A 15,724-nucleotide genomic window follows, 5' to 3' on the forward strand; every position below is an offset into this window, starting at 1 on the left:
AACACCTATCCATGTCTTTGGGATCCTCTCTATGAATCTGATGGGATATTTGATAACTGAAGTATTTGAAAACTGAATAAGTTAAAATCAGTAGTAAACATAAGCTGGCTCTAGATCTAAAAGCATGAGCAATGGACTGTACAGTGTGTGGTGGTTCAGGACAAGAGCCAGGGTCTCCTCTGGTCATGTTGACAGGCTTTTAATCGTCACTTTCTCTTGCAGGTTAGAATCCCACAGATCCCTCAGATTCCTATCCTCAGAGATATCAGGTTAAAAAGAGGAGGTTCTGACCAGAGGAACAGGTGTAGCTGCAGCCAAAAGTGTCAGCAAGAAATCTGGAAAATTCTGGAACATCTCACCTACAAGAAAAGACTGAAGTATTATAATTGTTCAGGAGGGAGGAGGGAGGATTCCAGGGAGATCTTGAGCATCTGCCCATACTTAAAAATGCTCCAGGAGAGCTGGGCAGAAACTTGGGACAAGGACATGAAGTGAGAGGAAAGGGGGGAATGGCTTCACACTGCCAGATGGCAGGGATAGATGGGATATTGGGAAGGAATTTTTGGCTGTAGGGTGGAGAAGCCCTGGCACAGGTTGCTTAGAGAAGCTGTGGATGCCCCATTCCTGGAAGTGCTCCAAGGGTACTTGGGGCTTGGAGCAATCTGGCATAGTGGGAGGTTCCCTACCCATGGCAAAGGGTATCAGTTTTAAGGTTCATTCCAACCCAAGCCATGCAAGGATTCTGTGATTCTGTGAAATTCAGGCAAGATCTGCATGGTAGGTGCCCTGGGAGGGGATGACATTTCAAACAGCTCAACTCACAACATCCAAAGAGACAACAGAAAACCACACAGCATGCACATTTTTTACAGAAAACCTGTGTGCTTAATGCATATCCTTTATTCAGAGAAAACAGGTAGGATCAGGTGGAGGGTACAAGAATACACTCCAGGTTCTTTGGCCAACCCCCTTGTTGATAGTTCTTTTCCATGGTGAAGAAACCAAGGTTTCCTGGGCCAAACACTGCACACCCTGCAGTTGTAACAAAGGCAAAGAGCAAGAAGAAATGGCAGCATCTTGTCTGCACAAGCCCAAGTTGAACTGCAGTAAATACAGGGTACAAAACACAGCTGAGAGGTGAGGAAGAGCAAGGGATCAGCTGCTTTATCCACCCAACTCCATAGAAAATCTGCTGGCATCAACTTAGAAATAAGTGCCACCCCCAACAGCATTAATTTGGGACAGAGCATTTGATCATCCACAGAGGAAGGACTATTGATCTGTAAGGAGCTGTGAGAAGAAGAGGGTGAGGGGAGCATGCTAGACCAATACCTTCAAGTCTGCCTGAACTCCCCCCTATTTATCACAGTATTTCCAACAGACTTTTCTGGGCAGGGGTAGGTCCTCCCAAACCAGGTCTACATGTCTGAGACTAAAGGTGAGGTTTGAAGTGGTTTGAATGTGTACTAGGGCATGGTTTTCAGGTGAGAAAGAGGTCACAGGGGTCATCCCACGCCTGAGACTACAAAATGGGCCAAGCTAACAACCCAATAATCCACAAGCTTCTGAGATGCAGCAAGCTAATGAGGCTCTTGCCCGTGCTTTAGAAAGGTCTCCTTGAACTTGACCTGCTGACTATGTGAGGGCTAAAACTGCTGTTCTAACAGGATCTAGACCTGTTTTCAAAATCGAAGACTGGGGCTTTCCCTTTCTCAAGTTTCTAATTTCTGTAATGACAACCCAAAACTTCAAATACAAATTTCTAAACGATCTGAAAATGGGAGGGGGAAATATCTTTGCACTTGAACTACTGAACAACTACAAGGTAATAATTTTTAAAATGTTAAAAAATATATATACAAATCAAAACTCTGTTAAAAAAGAAGTGTTTTATTCTGGTCTAGTTTGGCATTTTCCTTGCCTGTGAATGAAATGACAAGGCGATCAGAACAGGGCAAAACCTTCCCTTTCAGACAGAAATCACCACAAAACTCCTGCCATTGCAAACTCCAGTTTCTTGCAAATTAACCAGCATCACAAAATGATGCCGTTTCAGCCCTCCATGTTTGTTTGTTTGTTTGTTTTATCCAGACAGGCTTTTGCAGGAAGGGGCTTTTGCAACCCAAACAGTGCCACTGCACCAACCAGGAGCTGAGCTGAGGCCTGGAGCAGGTTGGAAGTTGCCTCATCTCTCAGCAAATAAGAAACGGAGAGAAACACCGACGCAGGCGACGCTGCACCTTGCAGCAGAGACTCCTGTGTCCTACAAGTAACCTTGCATCGAGATACAGAGCCACAACAACAGCCACAACAACAGTACACTGAGGAGGAGGACGACAACAGCGACAAGGAGGGGAAGGGCAACTGGAAAACAGTCAGAAAACTCTCTGAGAGTCCTCTTTTCCTCCTTAGGAAAAAAAAATATTAAAAAAAAAAAAAAAAGAATCCCTCTCCGATACAGATGTGGAAGGAGGGGATGAGCTCCCTTACACTCCAAGTCCTCAGCAAAGATCCCCTCCCTTTCCCGGAGCTCCTGAATATCGGCGGGGGGGGGGGGGGGGGGGGGGGGGGGGGGTGGAAGCTGGAGGAGAAAAGGGTCTAATTTAAAAGGCGAAGGGGAAGCAAGGAGGAGGGGGGACACTCCTGAGCCCGGCCAGTGGCCCCACGGTCTCAAGCCATTCTCATTCCTGACACGTTTCTCTGCTCTCCAGCACAGCTCTGGTTCGAAATATTAGTGCGGCGCAGAGTGCCATTTTCGAGTCGCTGCAGCTCCTTCTTGGCACCGGTTCAGCTTTTTGTCTTGCCTTCTCCTCCGAGCGCCCAGCGGAGGGAGGAGGAAATAAAGGAAGAAAATAAAACCCCGCTGCTTCGCTGCCGGGGCTGTCAGACTCCCCGCAGCACCCCCAGCCCTGCCTGCGGCACCCCACACCCTCCCAGCCCGCTCCCAGCCAAGCCACTGGGCAAACATAAACCTCCTTCCACCTCCACAGCAGCCAGTTCACAGCCTCCTTCCCCCTCTCCGCCGCAACCCCTTTTCATCACGCCCTCCTTTGTACGCCTCTAAATTTTTCCAGCCAAGCGTTACAACCTTCCACCCTCCCTTTCTCCTCCATCCCCAGCCCTCCCACCTCTTTCTCTCGCATCGGCAGAAAGAATCGTGCCATGGTTGCCAATGGCTGGCATCTCCCCGGTGCGGGGAGCCCTGCACCCACAAGGAGCCCGGCAGGTCCGGTCCAGCTCAGGGCTGCCCAAGCGCCGTGCTCCTGGGTGCACAGGTGTGTGCACACACGTGTGACAGGGCAGACATGCTCTGCACCCCTTGGCATTGCTGCAAACACAAGCCTGAGTTTGGCAGTCCCTCCTCCTGCTTGTGGAGCCGGTAGGAAAGCACAGGCAGAATAACAAGGGAGGGACACTGTATTTTATTTTTTGAGCAACCCAAACATGGCACTGAGCACTTCCACCAACATCTCGGCCTGCTGTGCTGGCAACCAGCTGCTGGTTCCAGCTGGCATCAGCTTTGATTTGTTTTTCTCTCCTCTTAAACGCCCTCCTCCCAAATTTTTTTTTTCCCCTCATAAGTTTTTTTTTTTTTTTTCTTCCCTATTTCCCTCTTAGCTTTTCCATCAAGACAAGGCTTGTCCATATGCTTGTCATCTTCCCTCTGGTGACAGAACCTGAGGGAGCAGCCTGAAGCTGTGTCAGGGAAGATGTAGGCTGGGTATTAGGAGAAGGTTTTCTTCCCCAGTGCGGGGTCAGGCACTAGAACAGGCACCCTAGGGCACTCAAGACAGCAAGGCTGCCAGAGCATTTAGAGAGCATTCTTAGGTACATCTAGGGATTCTTGGTGCTCTATTCTATAATCCTTGCCAGTCCCTACCAGCTCTGAATATTCTATGACTCAATGGAAGCCTAGGGGACCTCCCTCCCATTCCCACCCTCAAATCCAAAGCAGCACGTGTGGAAGGGGCACCAAAGGAAAGCAATACATGATGTAATTCTCAATGGACCAAGAACAGGGAAAAAAGCCCCTCATATGTACACACAAGAAGAATATTATCTTCTCTGAGGAAGAGGAGGAGAGAGTGAGAGATGCCCTAAAAGCAGGCAACACAACCCTTGGGCATACCAGGATGCTAACCCCAGCCCCCTCCTCAAAGGAGGCAGAAGTCAATTTTTGCAGGAAAGTAGAGAAAGACTGAGGCAAAATGCATGTTCCTCATGGAAAGGACCCAAGGGAGCCAACTTCCAGCCATTGATGTGACTCCTATTAAACCAGAATTTCAAACACTGACATATGCATGACAGAGATAAAGTGCTATCAAATACACCTTGTCTGGTGGCTGGAGGAAAGAGATTTAGAGGAAAAAAATACAATAATTCTGATTCTGGGAATGGCTTGTGAAGCCATGGAGGGAAGAGAGATGCACTGAGGATTTTATCATGGATGCATGAGTGTATGATTTTATCATGGAGGCAGGGAACAGCCCCATAGGCAACCACTGGTGTCCCTGGAGGTTTTAATGAGACTGCCTGGATGGTTTTGTCCTCTGAGAAACATCCGGACTCCTTAGAAAACACAGGACTTAGAGGACGCTGAAACAGATGGGCACTCCCTCCCTGTGGCAAATCCCTCAGGAGACCCAGCAGAAGTGCCAAAAAAAGGCTTGCTCTTGCTGAACATGTTCTGGCCACCTCAGGGAATAGCAAAACAATCGGCTTGATATGGGGGTCGCAGAGGCAGAACGGGAGGCAGGCTGGCAGGCAGACAGCATGCTTAGGGTGGTACAGACAAAACAGCAGTGTCCTGAGCAGCTGCCTAATATGTATCTTGGCAAAATCTTGCCTGGCTGTTGATGAAGCAGAAATTGTGGGCTGGATTAGTAAACCCATTAGTTTGAGCTGACTTTTTCCTCCCCAGCCTGCAGGGATAGCACAGGAGGAGAGCAGAGGGCTGGGTGACACCTCCCTTGTTGCCAGGAGCCACATGGAGGAGCTGGTCCTCTGGCCACTGCCAGCTGCTGAGTGGGCAGCAGATGATGGGCAGGTGCTGAAGTGGACTTTTAATAAACAGAATGCCCTGCCATGACTGTACTCACTAAGGGATGTGTGAGTTTGAGAATTTAAACCCAGCTTATCCTCTTAGGAGCACCTCCACCACTGGGATGCATACCCAGTGTAGGGTCCCTGTTGGAGTTTCTCCAGGCCACCACAGCACATCTGCATCTGGTTAGTTGGGTGGAGTATTATCCAGGTAGGGCAACCAGATGCCCTCTTCTGAGCTGTGGTGTTGCTGTCACAAGCTCTTTGCATAAGAATATCATCCAGCATTGGCCATACTTCCTCCCAATATCTGGTTCCAAAACCAGCCAGTGACCATCTCAGTGCTCTCTCCCATGAGGTTTATATGTCTGTTTTCTCTGTTTGCTATCCTTGAGGCTTGGGGCAGATTTCTGCCCTTCCTTCCATCCCTCATTACTAAGTGCTGGCATTTGGCAAGGCAGAGGGGGTCCATTATGCGTGTCCATGGCAAAGAAAGCCTTGACACCTCAGCTGGAGTCATCTGCAGAGAAACACCCCTGCCGGCAGGTATCACTGAAGTGACTCCCAGAGAGAGGCACTTTCAGATCCTTTGAGTCAAAAGGTGCTATAAATAAAAGATATTACAGGCTAGCAAGTTCTCAGTTGCAAACTGGAGTGGGAAGGAATATTTTAGCATCCTTTTTCTGAGCACATTAACTCTTGGCAGACGTGATCATTCAGGTCTTCACAGCAGAAGACTTCAAACCGTGTGCAGCATGTTGAGTCCACACGCTCCATTTCCATTTTCAACAGCTCTAAAATCCAGAGTGCCCCAGTGCAGTATCACCCCCTGAGTGCAAAGAGCACCCAAATATCACATCACTTTGGGGGTCATGACACTGAATATAAACTCCATGGTCGTCTTTCCCAAGAAAAACAGCCTTTGTCACTATAAGCTCACAATAGAGGGTGCCTGAAGATTTTTATCATTTTTATCAACTGGCTTCTTCTGATGCTTCCCTTCCCAGGGTGAGCAAGCACTTTGTATCAATCTAGCTTGCTTTAGTGCAGTGACCCAGCGCTGTGCGCCACTGCTGAAAGTTCAGGTCCCAGCTGCGGGGCCAAACTCCTGCTGACTTTGTGCTGATTTCTCTGTCTCTGTCACCCACGCTGCCAGGGGAGGGGGAGGAAATGTTGGATTTTTCCAGGCAGAAAAAATAAAAAAAGGAAACAATTGTGCAAAACATAGGGAAGATGTGGACAAGGAGAAGGGGAGGAAAACAATCTCAGTGTGTGCAGTGAGGTTGAGGAAAGAAAATCCTTTGGGCAGCACATGGTACTTTGATCACATTCTTTTTCCTCACAGAGGTAAAAATCTTGGCCAAGAGGCAATCAAATTGTTACAGGCAAAGAAAATCTTTTAGGATGCCTTGAAGGACTTTTGTGTGTGTGTGAACAACAACACAGAGAGATGCAGAGGAGGAAATCAGTATTAGTGATGGGTGAACTACAAAAGTTTGGGTGGTTTGTTTTGGATAAAGATCCCCACATGCAGATGCTTATCTAAAGCCTTCAGTCTTCAGAGCAGGGCTAGAAGTCTCTTAAGAACATACTCTTCTTGCATGACTTCCAGTATCTCTGAAAGCCATTGTCCGTGCCAAAAATACAACAAAACCAGCTTGCTTTCTTCTTTTTTTATGCAGTGTTTTGGCTCATCTGCCTCTGGTTCCTAGAAAAAAAACCTAAGCAAAAAGTTTTTAATTTGAAGACTGAACTATATTACTTTAATTTCAAAGCATCCTTATTCTCATGACTCCACAGGTACAACAGAAATAAAGAAAAAACGCTTCTGTGATTCTGTGGAAAACTTTCAGAGGAGGATCCCTAAAAATCAGCGGAAACAGAAGCTAGTTTCCCTAAGAAAGGACTACAAGCCTTGTATTCTCCCACCTTAAGCAGATAACTTATCTGTAAATTGGCTATTCTGCCATTGAATAACATAAGAGATCACAGCATTCCTGGTTCAAATAAGCCTGTTAGTCTAGGGTGGTTATTAGTCATGAAACACTACTGAATCAATAAACAACAACAACAACAAAAACCAAAAAACCCAACAACAACAAAAAACCCAAAAACAAACAACAACAACAAAAACCAAAAAACCACAAACAAAAAAACCACCACCACCAACAAAAAACAACTTTGAAGAGACTCTTAGTTCTCCACTCAATCTGCAGTAGCCCTGATTTGACAGAGAAGAGTGAAAGAAAAACTCTGAACATGATCCAGCACCCTTCAGTTTTCAGAAATCCAAGTGTGACTGAGGTAAATTAGCCTGGTGCTTTGGAATGAATGCTGAATGGCGCTCTTTTTATGAAGTCCTCTGGACAAACAGGGCTTCTGCAGGGCTGGGTTTGACCTCTGGCTGGATTTGCATCAAGGTATGAGAGTTAATGCTGCTCAGTGTGTAGGGCAGGTGAAAATCAGGCTGGCGTGCTTCTAAGGATGTTCTCCTGAGCCATTCACCTCATGAAGGTTTAAAGCTCATAGATTCACTTCACAATGCAGTATAGTTTTTGCTGTTAGAGACCAAATGATGCTCTTTCCAAATGATTTCTTCTTGTCTTTTTCTCTTCCTTCCCTATTATTTATTAAATACTCAATCAATAATCTTCAGCTCACCCAAGTAGTTTGGAGACCAAGAATCATATTTCTAGCTGGTCCAAATAAAGATTACTTAATCCAAGTCAACAGAAGCAATGGACAAAGTTAGAGAAAAAGGGGTGACCAAGATTTTAAACCACAGAGGCTTCCAAAACAGACACAGACTTCTAAACAGCGCAGTACATAGAGGCTAAATATTTTCTCACTGAAGGTGATGGCACTTCTTGTGGGTGATGAAGACAGTGCAGAAGGCCCAAGTTCCTATTCATGTCCCCATCTATGAATGGGGAGCAGCTCCATTACCTGTCACATGCTGTGCTCTTAATAAAATCTGCCCACTGTGTCCTGCTGAATGCTGCAGGATGCTATTTTTTTTTTTTCAAAACTTGGCTCTTGTGCACCTTCTTAGTTTAGACAGTGGGAGAGAGACATGGCTTTTTGGCTTGAAAGTAAAAAATCTGGACTCTTTCAAAAGTGCTGAAATCTGGCCCCGAGCTTTTTAGAAAAAGTGACCCAATCAATCCAGTTATTACACCATTCTTTGGCCTGTGACTAACACATGGATTGATATTTACTTGCAGGAAATGTTGGCAAGAGTTGGGGGTTCCCATTGACTCGTGCTGTTTACTGCTCCCTGAGGAGCATGAGCCACAGCAAAGATGCAGCGGCTGCTTCACAGGTGCACAGTTTATTTGCCAAAATGGGCTGTAAACTAGAGCAGAGGAAGAAAGGGCCGGAAAAATGGTTGTTTGTAGGAGTGACCATTGGAAAGGGATGTTGACCATGCTCATTTTGCAGGTTTCCTCCCATAAGTCTACCCGTGCTCACACTGCACCAGAGGGATCGGGTCCCAGGTTGGAAATCCAAGGAGCATGCCAGTGATTTGGCAGAGATTACACATGGGGTGAACTTGTCCCTGATCTCTGTTATTGGTTTAAAACCAGGAATTCTCATAGCTTTTTGGACAGATGGCTTGTCCTATTTCTTCTTGTGTTAGATTTCCCACTGAGGCTGAAAGCAAATCCACATTCAAGCTGAAAGTAAACAACCTGTGAATTCAAAAGGCATTAACTCAAACTGCTAAAGCATTTGCTGTGTATGCTGCAGATGTCAAACAGACAGTTTCCCACAGCCCTGAGCCTAGACACATAACTAAGTTACATATAAAAACCTTCCACCCAGCCCGAAGATCCATCCTGTGCAAAACTCGCTCTCCTTGCTGGCATTTTAAGAGCTGGAGCCTCAGCTGAAATGAATTAATGTAGCTCTGATTTGAATAGAGCTATGCCAATTTATACCAGATGAGGATTTCACCCTTTGGAGGCCAAGTGGGAAATAGCTATCCACTACTTTTTTAAGAGTGTGGTTTGAGGCAGAAAAACATAAAATGTGGTGTTTTTAAGGAGTGAAAGAGCATTAAGTAAGTTTCTTTCCATTACAGTGAGTCATTTTTGAAGGAACCCTTTAGAGGGAATGGTTCTAAAAAATCCGGCTTTGCAGAAAAATGCATATAAATAACCAAACTTATAAGTACAAACAGCACAAGTTAGCCAACTTATTCCTATTCCTGATACCTTCCAAAATAGCAACAAAAAGTGAAGTAAGAACCCAAGCATGATATTGCTGTGGCATTGCAGGCAATTCAGAAAGTGGGAAGAACTAAATAAAATGGTCTGTCTTTCCTGACAGAACTGTATGAAGAAGACAAAAAAAACCCCCACCCAAAAATCAAAACAACAACAACAACAAAAACCCACCAAACCCCCCCCCCCAAAACCCCCAAAACAAAACAAAAAACCCCCACCAAATACTCCAACAAAACACAACCAAAAAAACCCAAACAAACACAAAAAACCAAACATGAAACTAAACCATACCAACAAAAAATATCCGCTCATATGCATTGAAATGCTCTAAACTTTGGAACTATCGTGTTCTCCTTGACCATAAAGAGGTGCAAGGTACCTTTTCTGACATATTTTTGTTTAAATTGAACAGCAAAATGGAAGTCACATTCTGTAAAGCAGGACTCATTCCATGTAAAGCAATGCAACCTCATGGTACATATTCAGGAGTGATTACTGGAATTAAACCTTTGATTTATTCTTTACCATAGAAGGCCCTACTTGCAGACTCTTATTTTCCCCAAAGTAAACCAGGAGGTCAAACATTACACCAATAGAAATGAATGGAGATTTCTCAGATGACAGTAATGCAAAATCAAACTTCAAACTGTTTAACCTGCAGCCACTAGACTGATTCAGTTTACCAGAAAATTCAGCACCTCTTTCCTCCAACTATCTTTTTTTCACTTTACAGTTTAGTATAAGCTGGCAATTAGTAATACTTTGCCTGTTTATAGAGCCTTACATCTGAGGATCTAGAAACACTTTGTAAACACTAATGAGTTAAGCTTCTTAACACCCCCTGTGAGACAGATACTGCTATCTCATTTGCACAGCTTGGAGAAGTGCAGGTTTGCTGAGGGTTGGAGCCAGCCAGCACCAGAGCTGGGAAACCACTGCAGACCCGTAGCCTCACCTTCAGCTCAATATCACAAGGTTTTCCATGGATGTGGGGATGTGCCTGGCAACTTCAGGAGCCTATAATTATCTCCTGGAACTGCCAGCATACCCTGATGTCAGACTGAAAACACAGAGGATTGAACTTCCACCCAATAGAGAGAACCTAAGACTCATTTAGAAGAACACCATAAAAATGTCATCTGTCCTCTCCTAAAACAGCCTTTCACACTTATATGATCCTCTGATGTGGCAAACAGGGAAAACATGTGATTTTATTTGTCCTTACTTAGTTTTTAATAATAACAACAATGACCCCAGTCTTATTATTAAAACCCCAAAGCAACACAAAAGTCCAGGAGGATTTTTTACCTTTCCTTTTCATTTTTTATTGCCCATATATTTTTCACATATAGGGGTAAGGTAAAATATCCAAGGTTGCTTTTCAGTCATGCTGACAAGAAGAACTTAAGGGATTTTTAAAGAAAGCCTGAAGGTTTTACTTCCAACATTATCAGGAATATTTAGATTCTAGGAAATCCTGGGACAAGATAGGCATTGGTGAGATGAGTTGTTTTGGGTTTTTTTCAAAGCACAGTCTCATTTATTGAACAGCAGCTAATGTCTGGTACCTATTTGAAGCATTTTCCATGTGGCCCTTCTCCAAATGCATGGCAATTGGACAATTTCCATGATGATTCTTCTGTCTAAAAATACACACCTTCCCCTCTTTTCAGTTTATCTCTGAGTCAGTCGGCCTGCTTATTTAAGTTTTTCCTGTTTAATAGTGCACTTAGAAAAGCTTAATACAAACACTGACCAATTCATCGCCGTCACAGACAAAAAAGCCCAAGAAGTAATTAAACTAAACAGGAGTCAAGTGCAAGAGTCTCTTATTTAGAGATCAGTCAATAAAAAACTATGTTATGGAAACTATTTTAAAGGGAACAAATTTTTTAGATTTTTTTCCTAAGCATTTCTTTTCTTCCACAGATTGAAACTGAGGAGAATAGCAAATAAAATATTTGGGTTTCCTTTCAAAATTTGTTCATGACCTTAAATCCCAGGAATGGGAACAGACAGGCATTTGACATATTCAGTGTGTTGATTTGTGAACTACTGGCAGATTGCTGTTTGCCTAAGAATACGTATTTGAAATTCTTTTCTAAAAACTCTTCTTGATCTTTTCCCAGTTCCATGGGCTGTTAAATGTCTGCATGACACGGTGGTGTTTGTCTCCTGAACAGAGGGACATTACAATCTCTGGTAGCAGATTTTCAGTGGGAATGTTAAAGGCACTATTCAGGAATATTCTGCAGTATTTACAGCCTCCACAAACAGTACCACATGCAAACATGTTTGCTGGAATATTTGTCAAGAGCAAACATGACAGGATAGTGGGAGAAAGTATACAAAGTCTAACCAAGCTTACTAAAACCCAACAGTTAATGAATACCTGTGGAAAATGTCTTATGGCATTTTCTCAGTGATGGATGCTTATTAGAAAAGCCTGTAAAGCTAAAACTATTTTGCTGTCTAAATTCTTCTGTACTCTAAAAGTGAAAGACATATCCATGGCTCTCTTTATCATCATAATCCATTACTCTGCTGGATGTAGGAGCATTTTCTAAAGAATTTTTTGTGGGTATCAAATGGACAGAGGCCCCAGAAACCCATTTTGCATCTTGATGTCTTAAAGCTCTTTGCTGTCTCTGATGATTAAAAAAAAAAAAAAAAAAAAATTGTCCAAACACCAACAACAGATTTGAAGATCTATTGTAGATTGCACAGTGTATCTTATTGACCAATACTGTACCACCACAATGTTACATAGCTATGGATCCTCTTTTCAGGCCTCTTCCTTCAGTGACAAAATTGCTTTTGGTTTGGGTCTCTTTCTGTAAACAAATAAACATGGCAGACTCAGGTGGACATTGGCCCAAAAGCACATGGCCAGGGAGGGAGGCAGAGTTGAAAGGAAAGGCAGTGGATGCCCTCAGGTTTACATGCCTGAGTGCTTGGGAATGGTGGATTATGGACTCAACTGAGCCAAGACAGTGCTATGCAGGCAAGTGGGCATTCATGGCTGAGAAAATCACCTCTTACTAAAAAACAAGGCATTGAGATCCAATATTTTTTAGTCAACAACAACCAGAGGAAGCATTTGGGATATGCAGCAGTGGGACATAGCATGAGGGTAACATGAACTTGCAGATTGAAAAGCCTGTCTGGGGAGATACTTGTTTGTCTTCACCCATTAGTCGCAATTTACAAACTTTGGACCCAAATTTTGCTTCTAAAGAGCAAAATAGAGTGGGACCTCTAACCCTCTGACACACTACTGGTGATAACAGAAGACAGATGTGGTTACAGTCAGGGCCAGGCAGAGTCTGTACCTGTGCTCCTCAAAGCAGTCTAGTTTCTAGTGTCAAAGCTCAGCATAAGCTCTTGAAGCTCACCACTGTATGTTTTCCAGCCAAGCATGACACTTCCTTTTTCACCTGACTAAAACTGATCCCCTCAGTATGTTTTCTGAGCAAGAGTTTATTGAAAATGGTCTTTGTTCTGCTGGGTATGCAGACAACTCAAAAATTAAGATGATAGAGTTCTTTCTTTTTAAAAAATGCAAATCTTAATTCACCAAAAATAGGGTCTTATTTTGCTAATTCTGCCTATTAACTGAATACATCATTCCTTATATTCCCTTCACCTGGAAGGTAAGGGAAAGTGATGGACCATCCATAATTTTTCCATTCTGTCCCCTTTGTTCATGAGTTGCTAGAGATGATACTGTATAATGCATGACTTACCTGCAAAGACATTGGAGGAGTAATGAAATAAACAGATGCTCTGTCAGCAGGCTTTTAAAACACTGGTATTGCAATCTGAGATGCAGTCAGCCATCACATGCATATGTCCTTTATTTATGGAGCTGATAAGGCTCTATGTCAGGAGCATCAAGCTTTTTCCTTCCTGCTTTTCTTCACATTTAAGAAAGTTGCTATCTGGATATTTTATTTTCATGAAAGCTGCAGATATGGGAGGAAAATAAGGATTTGCCTCCTGTTTCATCCATTAAAAATAGAGGTCTGAAAACCAAACAATTTCATCTAAACAAATCATTGGGATTCCTCATAGTGAATCCTCTCCTTCAAACATAGATGATGTCTGAAATAGGTGTATTTCCCTGGAGTTTCCTATTTCTCTTCATCTGTTAGAAAGGGACCTCAGAACAACTAACTCAGCTACACCACAGATCACAGCACCAGAAAGAGAGTCAGAACAGCACAGATACTCACACCACCAGAAAGAGAGTAGGTTAAAATTAGGTACTGAAAAAAATCTTTACTGTGGGGTGGTGAGGCCCTGGCACAGGTTTCCCAGAAATGCTGTGGCTGCCCCTGCATCCCTGGGAGTGTCCAAGGCCAGAGTGGACAGGGCTTGGAGCAGCCTGGGATAGTGGAAGGTGTCCCTGCCCATGGCAGGGGGGTTGAAACAAGAGGAGCTTTAACCTGTCTTCCAACCCAGGCCATTCTATATATCTATGATTTGCATGCACTCATTCATTTATTTTGCTAATCAATTTTTTTTATAGTCATTATTGTTCTATGTCATTTGATGACAATAAAAATCACCTTTCCCCCCAAACTGTGTTCCAAGCACCAATGATAATTTAGAAATCAGGGAAGAAGCAGGCACAAATCAAAGGGAAGGATGGCATCCACATTAACAGCCACCATACGAGGAGGAGTGTTTTGCATTATAAATAAAATAGTGTTGCTCAGCTGCATGAGGAGTGAGTTTCTGAAGTCACTGAGCTGCATGGCTGTGGCTCAGGGGAAGGCTTCAGTTCATGCTCAACGCTGTGCTTGATTACTGGTACATCACCCAAAGGCTCACAGCAAAACAGATAATGGGACACAGAAAAGCTCTTCTTCGTAACACAGCAAAGAGAGCTGCTGCTTGCTGACTGACAACTTCCCAGCCAGCTTATGTGCATCTAATTACCCAGCCACAACCCAAATCAAAATGCCCCATTGCAGCTGGTGTCTCACTTAATCCATTCATAACACGAGCTAATTAGCATTGATGTTTTTGGGCAAGTTTACTCCAAATGTGGTCAAGTCCCAGGCTTTCAGCTTGGTTGCTAGGACCCATTGAGGATCCTGGGAGAGGCTGTGTTTCTGCCCAGAAGGCATTTTTCTGTCTTAGTGATGGAGAGATTTAGGAGTGTTTCAGGGGAAGATGTTGGGCTGGGCTGAGATGAATAATGGCATATAAGCTGCACTCTTAAGCTGCTCTCAATGCTACGACCCTGCCTCAGTGCAGGACAGTCTGCAGGAGAATTACAGTACTTCATAGTTTGCACTGTGTCTGAATTTAAGCATCCTAATTGTGAAAAAAACCCTCCAAAAACAGGAAAAAAGGGGGGGAAGAAAAAGGAAAAGGACAAGCGAAAATAAAAGGAAAGGAAACAGAGGAATAACAAGAAGAAGTAGAAGAAGAAAAAGAAGAGGAAAAAGAAAAAGATGAAGAGTAAAAAGAAAAAGAACAAAAAAAGAAAAAGAAAGAAAAAGAAAAAGAAGGAAAAGAAAAAACAAGAAGAAAAGGAAAGAGAAAAAGAGAAAAAGAGAAAAAGAAGGAAAAGAGAAAAGAGAGGAAGCTTGAAAAATGGGAAAAGTAATGAAACAATTTGAAACAATTCTTTATTTTATGGTATTTGTGAACAGAGCTGAGAAAAGGGGCCAGTTACCAGAGCTTTGCATTTCCTTTTCAACCTACGGGATTAGAAGATGAGAGCAGGTGCTAATGGGAATTTTGCCCATGGCAGAGAGTCAGAATCCTAAATCTTCATCTCTGGAAATCACAAAAACCCTTAGCAATGATCTATAGCGGTTGCACTTGGAAATTGGTGATATAAGGAATTGTCACTTGGCAGAAAACCCACTTTCTGCTTCTTCAGCACACCACAATTTCAGTTTAATTCGTAACAGGATGCAAGTGTAAATGAACTGACAACAGAGCTATCAGCTATTCTGTTCGTAACACTTGGAGCAATAGTTTCGATTTGACTAGACACAGCTGTCCACTGCATGGAACGACCTTTAGCCCCATCCTTGGCGAAATTCAATTCTCTCCATGTCTGACTTCGTCCATGGGGACTTGAGTAGCAGAGCTGCCAGAATAATCAGTGCATTGCTTAATGACAGGCACTCCAACAAGCAACCCAGCCGTGCATTGTCAGAAACCAAGTACACAGCTCCGGGGAAGGGGCGGGGAGGCGGGGAAAGCCCCTTGTTATTCAAAGGGAAATTAAACGCTTGTATGGGAGCAAATGCAGATGCGTGCAGCCGCCTCGGCTTGACAAGCATCACCAATGCGCCGGCACCGTGTGTGTGTGTGTGTGTGTGTGTGTGTGTACACAAATGTAGAGTTTTCTTGTGTGTTTTTCAGCAAATATGCATTTTTATTAGGTTTCTCCCTTATTAAAAAAAAGGAAAAAAACCAACCAACCA

General features: G+C 43.6%; 1 protein-coding gene across 3 annotated transcripts in view; it reads right to left on the reverse strand.

Annotated features, from left to right (window-relative positions):
- SETBP1 (SET binding protein 1) overlaps positions 1-15,724 on the reverse strand; it is a 266,963-nt gene that overhangs the window by 146,135 nt on the left and 105,104 nt on the right. The window lies entirely within an intron of this gene.

This window comes from Sylvia atricapilla, chromosome Z (genome assembly GCF_009819655.1).
Source record: "Sylvia atricapilla isolate bSylAtr1 chromosome Z, bSylAtr1.pri, whole genome shotgun sequence".
Lineage (NCBI taxonomy): Eukaryota > Metazoa > Chordata > Aves > Passeriformes > Sylviidae > Sylvia > Sylvia atricapilla.